This window comes from Siniperca chuatsi, linkage group LG24 (genome assembly GCF_020085105.1).
Source record: "Siniperca chuatsi isolate FFG_IHB_CAS linkage group LG24, ASM2008510v1, whole genome shotgun sequence".
NCBI lineage: Eukaryota > Metazoa > Chordata > Actinopteri > Centrarchiformes > Sinipercidae > Siniperca > Siniperca chuatsi.
In genome coordinates, this window is record NC_058065.1 from 157472 (window position 1) to 172500 (window position 15029).

Consider the following 15029-nt stretch of genomic DNA (forward strand, 5'->3'; position numbering starts at 1 on the left):
GTTCATTTCTAAACATCCAACTGTAGGAACAAGAAGGAAAACAGATTTTTAAAATAAAATAATGGAAATAATTAAAAGGGCAGAACTGGAGTTTATTGGTGCATTTCCAGTTTCTAACATGTTCATATCATCAACATGACAAACTGACTGTGACCAGCGGGGGGCGCTGTGGTAACACCACTGACTGCACACACACACGACTCAGAGTGCCAATTACTGGTTGACAAGGTTCGACCCAGAATAATTAACACACACACACACACACACACACACGGGTAGATCACTTAAACAACATTCATTAGTGAGTGTAAATGTTTGTGTGTGGAGGAATGAGTCACGTGTGGATGTGTGTGTGTAAATTAAAGGTCAAAGGTCAGTAGTCGGGGGTCACTCAGGGTCACAGTGTGTGTGTGTGCTGCAGAAGTGATGAGTCAGTCCAGTTTAGTTCAGATGAGTTCAGTTTTATTTCATGTTGTGTAATGTTTTGTACCATGTGGTGCGTTCAGTGTCTCAGTGTTTCCCTGACTGAACCCCGAGCTGTGTGTGTAGAGGTGTGTGCTTATACTTGTAGGTAAACCCAGCCTCTGTGTGTGTGTGTAGAGGTGTGTGCTTATACTTACAGGTAAACCCAGTCTCAGTGTGTGTGTGTGTGTGTGTGTGTAGAGGTGTGTGCTTATACTTACAGGTAAACCCAGCCTCAGTGTGTGTGTGTGTGTGTGTGTAGAGGTGTGTGCTTATACTTACAGGTAAACCCAGCCTCAGTGTGTGTGTGTGTGTGTGTGTGTGTGTGTGTGTGTGTGTGTAGAGGTGTGTGCTTATACTTACAGGTAAACCCAGCCTCAGTGTGTGTGTGTGTGTGTGTGTGTGTGTGTGTGTGTGTGTGTGTAGAGGTGTGTGCTTATACTTACAGGTAAACCCAGCCTCAGTGTGTGTGTGTGTGTGTGTGTGTGTGTGTGTGTGTAGAGGTGTGTGCTTATACTTACAGGTAAACCCAGCCTCAGTGTGTGTGTGTGTGTGTGTGTGTGTGTGTGTGTGTGTGTGTGTAGAGGTGTGTGCTTATACTTACAGGTAAACCCAGCCTCAGTGTGTGTGTGTGTGTGTGTGACGCTCTGATTGTTCACCTGTCACACACGCTCCCGTTTGTCTGCCTCTCTTTCTCAGCGGTCGCCATGGTTACGGCGGTTTTGACGGACAGCTGGCGTGCCGCGCAGTCGGCAGGGTTCAGTTATTTATTATGAGATTAAATCGACTCTTAAATTATTCTGACGGCAAAAGTTCGTAGAAAAGTAAAAAGTTGATAATTAGCACAACGTCTTGTTTCGATGCGACCGCTAGAGGGCGCTAAATCATTTTCACTTTCTTTCAATTTATGTACGATTTTATTAGCTTGGAGTTTTTATTTAGTGAGAAAAAAACGTGTCTAAAACAAGAAAGTACTAACGAATGATAAAAACGAGTAAATAAATATTACATACGCATCCTTCATCTCAGACAAAAGCGAAAGCAGAGAAACATTTTTACGTAGGTCGGTGGGTAACGTCGGCTGGAGCTGCTGGAGTGTTAAAGAGAGCTGCTAACGTTAGCGTAAACTCTGATATCGAGATCTAACTTTACACATCTGGCACATTTACATTTCAGGGCAAATTATTTCTGAGAATATAAATAAATATAAAATGATAAGTAATACTTTTTTGTAAACTACACTTAATCTTTAGTTTCGTCCGTCTTCTTCTTTCCTCTTGTGCTTTCTTTTCTTTCTTCTTCTGTTTTATCTGTCGGTTCGTCCGAAACACACACGCACACACACACACACAGACACACACACACACACACACCGCCTGTCAGTCGGTGCACTGGGGGAGATTTGCAGCAGTGCGATCACTTTGTCAGACAGGAAGTGTGTGATTTATGTGACCCTGTAGACATGTATTAGCCTCCATCTCTTTCTTCTTCCTTTCTATCCATCTTATTCTCTCAGTCGTCTTTCTTTTTGTTTGTCTTCTCTACATCATCTTTTTCTCCCGTCTCTTGGCTTCCTCTTTTCTTTCTCCACTTCTTCTTTTTCTTTCCTCTCCTTTCTCTCTCCTGTGGTTTCTCTTGTCGTCGTTTGCATGATCGAAGGTGATCCGATGTGAAACGATCGTCTACAGACATTAAACCGAAACAGGAAGCAGTGGATCCTGCAGAACATCACGGAGGGTCAGCAGAGAATTTCTTGAAAAAAATTGCCCCAAATTACTCAAAACCTGAGCGTATAGATACAGCATTTTAAATAACAATAATAGTTGTAACTACCTAGTTTCAGAAAGTGAAATAAAGAATAAAGAAAGAAAGCATCTTTATAAATTCGTCAATACATATGTGACAGAAACATCGCAAGTTGTACAAAACGTAACGAAAGTTGGATACGTCGACCGCTCGTCAGCTAGCTTTGGCTAACAGTGTTAGTTTAGTTTTACCATTGTGATTGTGATGTTCATCAGTTTTAAGCGTAAAAAATTCACGTGTTTCTCAAAAAAATGAACACGGGAGGTTGTGCACTTTACATAATCTATTTATATTCAGTTTACAGTTTAGTGAACAGGGAAAAAGTGCAGCCAGCCAAGTATTGGTTCAGGTTTAGGATCAGGATCAGGTTCAGGTGGGGGTACCTGGGGAATGAGGAGCAGGTGAGCAGGTGGATGTAGGAGTCAGGTGGGACAGTCTGGGGGCATCTGGTTGATGGATGGCAGGTCTGCAGAGTTCCTCAGAAATGCTTGGTGGGCCTGGGGGAAGTGAGAAGGGGCTGCAGACAGAAACAGAGGGGCAGAACCGGCGTGAGATGTGGACGGTCCAGGACCGGAGGACTCTGCAGCGGGTGATTAAAACCACCCAGAACATCAGTGGTTCCACCTACAGAGTGTCAGTGATGTCGCTGAGATGAGCTGCAGAGCCCAGAGGACACTCAAAGACCGTTTGTTTCACTGTGTTGTAGAAAGACAATAAAGCTGAACCCTGACGAGGAGCCCAAAGTCCACAGAGGCAGCGCGGCTGTTCAACACGAAGCTTTACTTTAAGCCACATGTGATCAAAGTCAGCAGCTGAACCTCACACATCAAACTTGATCTTTTCTTCCCTCATAAAACACAAACATCCCGAATCCATGAAGGTGAAGAATCAGATCTGGGTTGTATCTGGTGGAGCTGCTGCCTCAGCGATTGATCAGATATCGATTTGGAATCTCAGCGGCTTCCGATCCAAAGTTCTGGAAGGAGCAGAACATGTGGTGAAGGTCCGCCAGAAACATCTGAGCCCTCAACACAGACAGAGGCGACCCAAAGAGTCACATTAGATTGTACAGTGAGAACGCCTCGGCTCACGGGTTTTTATGGAGACACCTGAACGCATCGTCTGGTTCGAGAATGGAAATAAGATCCAGAGACACCTGAAGACAAAACAAACACATGGAAGACTTCAAGTGATGAGATAAAAATCTGAGTTAATGCAGGAAGGCATGCGTTGTTTATCTGTGAAAACCTAAAATGTTGCTCATTTGACTTCTGAACAGAACAAAAGAAATGCATTTAACCAACCAGCGTCCTTAACTTTTCTTCATTGTTTCTTCTGAGCTGAATGTTTCTGTGTGAATCTGCACAGCGATGGAGCCTGAACCTGCAGCGATGGAGCCTGAACCTGCAGCATGGAGGGGCGCCATGGTGTCAGACAGTCTGAGAAGCTCTGCTGTAGAGAACTAAAGGCAGGACGACTACGACCTCAATACTACATTTAATACTCCACCGACACATCAGCCCTAAAACTGGGTTGTTTTCTGTACAATCGTACTGTACGTACTGAAAGCACAAACACCAAGGATTGCTTCAGTTAACAGACAAAGCTCTTCAGCTGGTGTCTTCACTTCCACATACAAACTGAGTTTGTAACAACAGTCAGTCTCTGAGGTGAAACCAGAAGGAAAGTATTTCTCAACACATTAGAAAGTAAAGGTGGCTGCTTATTTCCTTCCCCACCTCCATCTGTAACAACTGTGTGTAAATATACATGTAGCTCTGCACCACATACAGGAAATAACACAGTAAATAGTCCACACAAGAGATTTACTTCAACAAATCTAACTTTATTAAAACTAACAGTAAACAAAAAACAGGGGAGCAGGTCAGCAGCATCAGCAGTGAAAGCAGTGGATGTGTGTCTGATGTGTTATGGAGGTGCTGACGGTGCAAACCAAAACAAGATGATGCAGGGTGGATGTCATCAGCTGTCAGCAAGGACAGCCTGCAAGACGGCGTGAGGGGCGTCGCAACACGAACATCCCCCCTGCAGAGAAAGTGAAATGATAAACTTCTCTGATTTATTTTACAGCCGGTCTTCATCCAGGACGCCTTTAGTTGTGTCTTCAGTCATTTATATATTTTAAATATATTTTACATTTGTTTTAATTATTAAAGATATTCATTATACCGTTACCATCCTTATATCAAGCAAAATATCATCCCATCAACATCATCTTGTTACTGCGCAATGTGTCTATGATAGATAATATTAATAATAACAATAATGTCTAATTATAATAATAATGAAAATACTCATAATATTACTAAAACCTTGTATAAATGTGTATAATAATAATAAATGAACACGTAATTAATTAGGATGAGTGTGTCAGATTGGTAATAGTTGAAAGAGGTCTGATCTGGAGTGTTGTGGTTCCGATATACAGTTGTAATGAGCTGAAAAATATTCTCGGGAGATGTAGTCTGCGCAGATTTTCCCAGTGCGTTATGTGAATAGTGTTTCGGGATTTCCAGTTGAAGAAGACAGTTTTTTTCCGATGGCTAAGGCCACGAGGAGCTTCCTTTTGTTAGTTATTTCCTGACAGAGCTGATAGATCACCCAGGAGACAGAGTAAGGGGGGTAATGGGACGCGGCAGCCCAGGAGGCGGGACAGGGATTCAGTGACGTCTTTCCAAAGTGTTTAATGGGTGGGCGGTGCCACGTGGCGTGGATACATGTGTCCGGACAGTGTAGTGTGTTCTATGAAGAGTGTATACTGTATGAGCTGAAGGTTGGCATTTTTAGTCATGGAATAGATATCTTTACAGATTTGAGTCCAGAAGTCGGTATCAGGAGCAATCGAAAGGTCTTCTTCCCATTTGATTGTTGGTAAAGTTCTGGTTTTATTTGAATTAGTTATAATTTTGTATATTTTGGGGAGGATATATTAACTAAATCTGCTAATGCGGAAGGAAGGTGAAGATCGATGGTTCTATTGTTGATTTTGGATAAAACAGCTGATTTGAGTTGCAGATAATTCAAGAACTGATTGCTCCCGATACCGTACTCCTGGACTAAGCAGGGAAGTGAAACAAAGTTGTTAGACTGAAAAATGTGATGAATATGTGTGATGCCCTTTTCTGCCCATTTATGGAAACGGAGTGTTTTTTTGTTGCTTGTGAAATCAGGGTTGTTCCAGAGTGGGGTGAGTTTAGATGGGGCCTGATTGGAGTTCGTGATTTGATGATATTTCCACCAGGCCGTCAGAGCAGAGGCTATTGTCAATGCTTTGAAGCATGGGTGATGTTTGATGGACTGACTGAGAAACGGGATGTCTGATATGTGCAGGTTTTCACAGAGTGATTGTTCCATGTCTAGCCATATAATGTCTGACTGAGTGGGGCGAGTCCATTTATATATGTATTGAAGTTGGTTTGCTAGTGAGGAATGGTAAAAATGTGCGGCCTCTAATCCTCCTAAAGATTTGTGCTTAATTTGATCCGTGGTGGTTTATTTTTCCAGTAGAATCGGGTAACGATGGAGTCTAAAGATTTGAACCAAGTGAGAGAAGGTTGGGTTGGGATCATTGAGAATAAGTAGTTTATTTTTGGAAGTACTGTCAGTTTGATTAGAGCTATTCTGCCCTGGATGGAAAGCGGGACGTTGTGCCAGCGGTGAAGGTCGTCTTCTAATGTTTTCAGTAAAGGAGTGAAGTTGAGTCCAGTCAGCTCTGACAGTCTGGAGGAAACCCTAATGCCTAAATAAGTGATGTGGCCTGTGCATGGAGGAATGGGTGATGCCTGGGCTACCACATCCCATTTGGTTTGATGTAGTGGAAAAATTGAAGATTTATTCCAGTTTATTGCATAATCTGATATTGTAGAGTATAAATCAATGGTTTTAGCTATTTCTTGCAGAGATGATTGAGGATTTTGCATAATAGTTGCAATTGTTACTTTTTCTCTGTTCCCTTTAATCTGATTGGCCAAATATTTACTGGATTTGTTGCTATGATGGTCGGTTTCTTGAGGAAGTCTATGAATTAGAAATTGAGCTTTTTTATTGATGATTTCGTTTAGCAGGAATTTGTTTTCTTAATTCATTATATATTACTTCTGATGGGTTATTTGCATGTAATATTTCATGTTCTTTTCTTTTCTAGTCTGATTTCTTTTTATGGACGGAGAATGAAAGGATTTTACCTCGTAGTATTGCTTTGCCTGTTTCCCAAAGTAATGAAGCTAATAACTTTGGTGAGTCGTTTATTTCTAGGAAGGATGTCCGCTCTCTTTTAAGATAACTGTCAAACTCTGGGTCTGTAAGGAGTGATGTGTTAAAGCGCCATCTACTGATGTGTTTATGGAAAGTAGCTGGATTCCATATGAATGTTACTGGAGCACGGTCACTGATGCTGATGGAGTGGATTTTGTGCTCAGACATATTTGGTATGATTGAATTGCTGGTTAGGAAAAAGTCTATGCAGAGTAGCTATGATGACCTGGCGAGTAAAATGTATATTCTCTGTCAGTTGGATGCTGTAGCCTCCAACCATCGCCAAGGCCAAAATCTCTCATGGACTGTGTTATTGTGTCAGTGGATTGGTCAATTACGGTGTTGAAATCGCCTCCTATAATTACCGGCCGTTGGAAAAATTTGAAATGGAAGAAAACAAAGTGTGGAAAAAGGCAGGGTTATCTGAATTTGGGCTGTAAATGTTATTGTTAATTGTTATGTTTATGATAATAAAGCGTCCTTCTGGGTCTGAAATAGTTGTGTTATGAACAAATTGAATTGTTTTGCTTATCAAGATACATACTCCTCTTTGTTTTGAATTATGAGTGGCTGAAAATGAGTGAGTGAATTGTGCTGATCTTCGGGTGTTTTGAAACCTAAGCATTTACAGCAAAGCACAGAATAAAACAAAAAACAACACAGTTTGAAAAACAAAACACAGGGGACTGAGGTGCATGCTTGTATAGTGCAATGGGATGGTATTGTTGAGGGAAGGGTTCTAGTAGAGCCGGGGGGGGGGGTCCATCAATGTACAATGTGTCCACTGTAAGTATCGCTCTTTTGCTTCTTTCATCATTTGCTTGCGGATGGGGGTTAGCTGTTTCCGTCTGTGGAGGATTTCTGGTGGAAACTGGTCGCAGTGAGGGTCCTTTAACTGTTTCCCTGCCGATGAGCCAAGTCTTTGTGTTTAAAATGTTCGAGTTTAACAATGGCTGAGAGTTCTTCCTAGCCGGTGAACGCGGTGAAAAGTGAAGTTGTTGGCAGTTTCTGTTGGGAGTTTGAGCTGTTGAACCATAAAACCCTTGACTGCTTTCTCGGGTTCGTCAGCGGGAGGTTCAGCGATCCGGTGAAAATCAGGTTGGTCCTCATGCTGCGTGCTTGTGAATCCAGAAGCGAACTGTTTTCTTGTTGGCTGTGTTCCAGACTGTGGCGGACTGGTTCAAAGTCTTTGTGCAGTACTTCTGTTAATGCTACTCTGGCCAGTCCGGACAGCTTATTTTCTGTGGATGTAAGTATGTCGCTTACCTCGGGACAGCACGGGGGGTGCGGAAATGTGGGTGAAGAAGACGCGTTGGATGAAGCGGGTGAGCACTACATACACTTTACTGCAGTACTTTATACTACATGTACTTTACTGCAGTACTTTACACCATGTGACATTCATGTACAGACATACAGTTCAACTTATCTGAAGAACAACAAGCTGCACTGAAGTAAAAGTACCAATACAACAGTGTGCAAACCCTCCAGTACAAGTAAAAGTCCTGCATTCAAAATCCTGCTTCAGTAAAAGTAAACAAGTATTATCAGCTTCATGTAGTTAAAGTATCAGCAGGAAACGTCCTCATTCTGCAGTCAAATGTCCCCTGTGACTGTCAGTAAAGTACAAGTACCTCCAAACTACTTCAGTACAGTTTGTGAGTAAATGTACTTTCTACCACTGTTGAACACACGACCCTGAACACAGATCTCTGAATATTGATCCAGACACGTCCTGAGAGAAATAAAGTGTCGGTAAAACGCTGACAGATGAATGGAAACGAGTCTCTTTCACGCTTTGTGATTATTTGGCCATAGATTTCTCCATCTAGCTTTTATATGGTTTATGATCTCTCCCTCACTGCAGATTAGACGACATACTGTCGTTCAGTGCGAGTTCACATTGTCAGGCGAACAAGGGAAACGACTGTAAATACTCAACAGGTCGACGCTGAGAATCGTACATATTTAAACAGGAAATAAAAATAGAAACAGCATGCATGAAAAAATAAAGATGCATGAAAACCAAATCTAGACAAGCTTTTCTTGTTGACTGCACCGCTGATTAATTCAAAAGCACTGAGTGGTGTTACTTCCTGTTTGTTTAAATCAAATGCAAATAAAAGGCTCAAACTGAACTGTTCTCATTCTGTACTGCAACATCTCAGACAAACCTCTGCAGCTCTTTTACATTTAAGATTTTATTCTGAAATTTGCCAGTGGGAGTAAAAGTGAAGGATTTGTCCTTTTATGTTTCACTTTAGTCCAAAATTGTCATATGTGCTGTGTAGTGGTATGCCTCAGTCTCCCTCAGCCACTGCCACTCCGACTCCCTCTGCTCCCTCAACCCTCTCCATCTCCATTCCCCACTGCCCTTTACAATAACTGCACCTTTTATCACAGTTTGTCTCTGAGTCTGCTTCTGGGTACAAATCTGCAAATCCTAACGGAAACACTTTCAACACAACTGCTTCACAGTGATTCTGTGCTTCAGAAAGCTTCGTTTCCCCCATAACTACTCAGAACCGCTGTGTTCCTCTTGACGTCGACCTTCAAAGGTTTGTCTTGTTTTCAGAGAGTGAGATCAGTGTAGTGTTTAGATGAGTGATAACAATGTTGGAGTGTTAACAGTCTGATGACTCTAACCTTGTTGTCCATGCAGCCTCCAACTCGCCTTCCTCTTCATCAGTGGGATGATGCTACCCTCTGCTGGACTGGAAGAATTCAACAATCTGAACATTTTCATAAAGGTGTAGGCTGCACAAAACCTTTAAGGGCACATTCACTAAATGTAAAGAGAGCAGGTTTGTCAGGCTGTGATACTCTATATGGCCAAAAGTAAGTGGACAGCTGACAGAGTAACATGTGACTGCGACATCATGTCCACTCTTCTGTATTCAGTCTTTCCAGCAGATGTTGAACCTGCTGCAGGGATTCGCTCCCATTCAGACTCCAGAGCATCAGTGAGGTCCAGCACTGATGTTGGTGATCAGGTCTGGATCACAGTCGATGTTCCAGTTCATCCCAAAGGTACGGTGGCTGGGAAGTGACAAACAACATTACAAAGTGTGAAACACTTTTACAAAGCTCGAGACAACTTTACATTTTGGAAAACAAATGAACAAGATGCAAAACACTTTTACCAGTCCCGAAACAAATTTACAATGACAGATTCTTCACGGAGAGGGAATGTACCATACACCGGAAGTGATGCGGTAAATTCGTGTTGTGGTTGTGGAGTTAATGGCGTAAATAAAGTTTATGGTGACCGAACATGGACTGCGGCCGAGGGATGTTTTGCCCGTTTTGTGGCAAACACATGAGCAGCTTAACATGGTTTTGCTTTACGTGTGGTCGGTGTTTGGAGTTTCTAAAGGACGCGGACCAGACGGAAACACAGGGGACGTCTCGACAGCTGGAAAGGGCTAAGCAAAGTAAGTTGTTATTTGTTATTTTTTTAGTGTAGCAAAACGCTAGCTATCTGAGGCCATGTGAATAAAATCAGTAATGCTAATAATGATTTTTTGAGCGGCTTATAACTTTCTGTTTTGAAACGGAAGTCTGTCCATTTCAGCAGAACAGCCATGCCCATCATACAAACAGTTCATGGAGTACAGAAGCTCGAAGTCAAAAGAACGCCAGTCTTTTAACTTTGGGCCAAAAGGAAGATTTAAGCCTAAAGAAAGAAAACACGTCCAGGTAAGTTGTACTGACCGTCCTATACAAGTTTGCAATGCACTATATGTATTTGTGTGTATGTGTGTATTTATTTTACCTATGTATACATTCATTATATATCTTTGTTATTTTACTAGATAAATGTAGGACTGATGGTGCCGCATGAAACTGATGGAGCCGATTTAAAACCTCTACGAGGGAAAACACTCCCGTTATTTGCAGACCCGGAGGTAGCAGCACCTGATCTACTGAAACAAGCTGCACACAAAATGAGAACATTTAACAAGGACATGCACGAAGGACCTCACGTCCTTTTGTGTCCAGACTGCTCAGAGGTGGTCCATGTGCCTGGCTCAGAAAGGCCATTCAAACTGGCAGAATATAAAAAGGAAACAGGAAAGGCATATTCCAGGATCCCTTTTTTCATTTGCCCAGAAAAACACTATAAAAGAGGTCAGTGGATCTCATGATTCAATATTTTTTTTACATATTTTGATCCTCTGCTGGAGGAGAGATAAGGTTTGTTTGATTTATTTTTTTCAGTGGACGATACCTCAGACTCTGATTCTGAAACTGTCATCACAACAAGGAGCACAGCTGAATTCAATCGAGCTGACACTTTGGTACATCAGTTATTTCTAATTTTTTTTTAATATTTATGTATGTTTGTATTTATTTATTGGATGTGCATTGGATTTTACACATAAAATCTTTGTCCTGGTCAATAATTTAGTGGAAAAAGGTTTGTTTTGATTATTTTGCAGTAACTATTATACAGTAACACAGGAAACCAATCAGCATTGATATGTGCTGTATGTGGTAATGGAACAATAATGGAAGCTGTTGAAAATTGTTGATCATTTTATCCGTTTCCTCTCAGGTTTTTGAACCACAAAATCGAAGTACTCCCAAACTCAAACTGGAAGATGAAAGGTAGGTGTTGCACACTTGTACACAAAGGAACTTTCAGGCGTGCATGGGTGGAAATGATTTCTTTACTTCTTGACTGGAAATAATAATAATAACCCATATCTTATTGGGCTACAGTGCTTTCACTACCGGATAAAGGGCAATTTAACATTTGTTTCCATTTAAATCACAAAATTGTGATAAAACTACTAGCAGATATTTCACGACTTATTCACATACACATTATACATTTATATTGCTGTTTTGGAGATGTTTTACCACTTTTGTTCACCTGGAAATACAGCAAGACCGCACATAAGCTCAACGTTGCTACATGCTATCGGCTGAGGTGCCCCTCGCTCCCTACCTGAAGGACCCACAGCTGCTTGTGTGAGCTTTACTTCGTTCACCTGCGAGAGCTTATTGGTGTGTCCTAAAAACATAACAATAAGCTCTCGCAGGTGAATAAACACAAATGACAAATTTAACCAAACCGTTAAAAAAAAAAACATGTGAGAATGAAGTTGGGGGATGTAATGAAAGACAATGTTTTTTTTCTAGTGGTAATCAACCAATGGGAATCTTGGCTGTGTCTTGGTGTATACATAATGTTTACATGATTTGACTGTAGGCCTGAAGGACACCTGCTGGTTTTAAGATGTCTGAAACACCCACTCTAGCCCAGAACACCTTGGCCACTAGAAAAGACCCATTGTCTCTCATTTCATCCGTTTGACTCGCTGACCAAGGCTAGATGCCAAATTGCATGAGAGTACTTTTAAATAATCTGTCTTTAAGTTGCTGATGTGATCAGAGAATTCGCTCTGATGAACTTTAAACAGAAAATACCATATGTGTAATGTGATTTATAACAAAATCATCTTTCTGTTCCCTCTACTGCTACCTTTTACTCAAAACTAGATTACAGCCTTTATCATGGAGCTAATCATTTTTATGTTTTATCATGTTTCAGAGATGCACCAGGACATTCATCAACAATTCGGCCAGGACAGGTAATGAGGCAGACTGGCACCATGACGTTTCTTGCTTTCAGTGTTGTTGTTTCAGACATTTTAATCTTTTTTTCTTCCAGATAGTAATATCTGATGCTGAGGATCTGGATCCACCTGAAAAAAATCCAGAAAAAACTTCTTGCTACAGGTAAATAAAAACAATCACAATGACTGACATAATTTAAATGTATTTAACTGATTACATGGGGAGGACACTTTTGTTTGTAAGATGTTTTAACATGGAAATTGAATTAATAATAATAATTTAATTTCCCAACAGTAAATACACAGACCTGTATTCACCAAATGTTGAGCAAGAGGATGAAGAGCCGGTTGCTGTCAATGTGAAGAATTTCCAACACACAGCAATGTAATATGACAGCTTTTGACTATAGCGCTCCTGTTTTTTCACTGTGCAAGAGTTCTGGTGTATCTGGAACATCCACAAATGAAGTCACTTTTTGGCATTACAGGGAGGAGACGGACATTACATTACCTGACATCATAGCAAACCTGTCGCTTCCTATTGATCATAAGAGAGTCTGCCGGTTCAGCATCTCAGGGGCTCATGTTTGGGATGGGGCAGTCAGAGGTTTCAAGCGTGCAACATATTCTGAAACCTGTGACATGCTGGTCAGATTTACTGATGATACTGGTGTTCTGGAAGAGGGAACTGACACTGGCGGTCCAAGACCAGAGGTTTTAACTCTACTAATGAAACACCTAAAAGACCAGAAGGGCATCGATTCTTGGTCTACAGTGCAAATGGTATGCATATGGGTTAGATGTGCACCATAGGCTACTAATGGTTGGTTAATGATCACTGACCATATATATCACATGACAAATGCTTGTATATTACAGTATATAATGCATTGTTTGTTTTAAGTTTGCAATATGAATTCCTTCACAGCTGTTAGGGAGGATGAATACCACCTGGCAGGAAAGATGATTGATCTGTCAGCTGTGCACGGAGGTCCAGGACCCCATTTCCTGTCCAAAGATCTTGTACATTATCTTGCAGGCCAGCCTTCATTCAAAGCACCAACTAATTTAATAACTGCTGAAGAGATAGGGAACGCTTTGCAAGAGGTGAGAATAGCATAATGCTGCGGTATGGTAGGGCAGGGTTTTACAGAGTTCCTGCAGTGTTTTGAGACAGTGTTTACTTCCTATATCCAGTACAGAATTAGTTCCATTCATTTATTCGTTTTTGATGGTGTAAGATTACACTACGCTGTGTATGTATCTCATTAAAAAAACAGGCAAAGAGATGCAGTGCTTCCAGTTATTGCCTGGGGTGTGTACGCCCCTTTTCATGTGTTTCAGATTGAGAATGCTGCTTCATTAGATGCTCTGCACGAATGTATGATGAGACAGCACAATGTTACAGACAGCAGGGTGTCTGAGACATGTGGCTACTGTGGAAGAAAAGAGAGAGAGTGTTTCAGACTACCTCCAGTGGTATGTTATTGACCGCAACTCATCTGTAATTGACAGGTGAGATGATCTTTGTAGTGGTGAGATTTTCTTCTTTTTTATGTATTTATATAAGGATCTTTAGTTTGAAATACCTCAGGGTCCCCATCTTTGGTTTATGCAAGCATGTATATCCGTTACCAATTTGTAACTTAGTGTATTTCAACTGATATGTGATGTTGCTTCATGCTGTGCCTTGTCAAACTACAGTGCCTTCATTAAGTCTACACACCTTATAGATTCAATTTCAAATAGATATTAATCTTTTTCCTCGTCAGTCTACACACAATGCATCATGATGGACCGGCTCTGTCTGTAAAGTGTCTTGAGATGACTCTTGTTATGATTTGATACTATAAATAAAACTGAATTGAATTAAAGGCTTATACAGGTTATTATATGAAAGCAGATCTAAGAGTGTGCTGATGTTGATGGGTGTGTAAAGCCTGAAGCTTCATACACAACGAATCCAGGCTGGAATTATTCCAAAGGTGGTTCAACAGCAAAGGGTTTGTTAACTTCTGTGAATGTGATATTTCTTTTTTTTTTTTATTAAATTGGCTACAATTTCTAAAAAACTGTTTTTGCATTGTCATTGACGTATTGTGCGTATACTGCTGAGGAAAAAGATAAATATTCCTATTTTAAATTGAATCTATAACACAACAGAGTTTTGAAAAAGTGCACGGGGCATGTAGACTTTGTAAGTGCTGGAGCCACCCAGCCGTCTGTGTCGTTCCAGTCTTCTGTTTCTGTGTGTAATACTTAGTTTGTAACAGCTAACTCTGAATGTGCAATGTGAAAACAGGGCTCTTTAAATCAGTTTTCAACACAACCATTTTCCCCCAAATGTCCGTTTGTTAAGGTGGACAGTAATTGTGGAGAAGAGAATATTTCATAGTTTTCTTTCATTTAAATGCAGTTGCCACTACACAGCAGTGAAACAATGTTTTTGTTCCCTCTGTAGATTCAGGGAGGGTCTTTGAACCCTGGAGGTTTTGACTGCACTACAGCAGCACCCTACTTTGCTGGCCCCTGCCCTGAGCCCCTCTGAAAAGCAACTCGCTGCTTTTGACCTTGAGATACTCTTCAGACCTGGCCTCGGTCCTTCGGGGAGGAATCGAAGACTTAAAGAAAGTCAAGCCGTGGGCTACTGGGCCGACTGTCTCCTTGACTGTGAAGGTTTGTTCGTTCGTTTGTTTTTTAGAACTAGTTAAGAAAACACATGGAAATTAAAGCTGCAAGCAGCATTCATCGGGGTTCAAGCATTTCCGGCCTTTAAGCACATCAGCATCAAAAGACATTAAGTTAGATTCAGCAGTAATGTAACCACCTGACTCCCAGCAGGGAAAGACCATTACAGGCAGTTTACCACAGGAACTCTATATTTTTCAGAGCTGGTTGAAC

At 41.2% G+C, this 15029-nt stretch overlaps 1 long non-coding RNA gene and 1 pseudogene across 1 annotated transcript; both read left to right on the plus strand.

The window, feature by feature from the left end:
• The first annotated feature begins 206 nt into the window (after nt 1-206).
• LOC122872018 lies at nt 207-849 on the plus strand. The gene is made up of 3 exons (XR_006376979.1): nt 207-551; nt 603-708; nt 808-849. It is a non-coding gene; the product is annotated as an uncharacterized LOC122872018 (long non-coding RNA).
• Nucleotides 850-10072: 9223 nt separating this feature from the next.
• Nucleotides 10073-15029, plus strand: part of LOC122871936 — a 10759-nt pseudogene continuing 5802 nt past the window's right edge.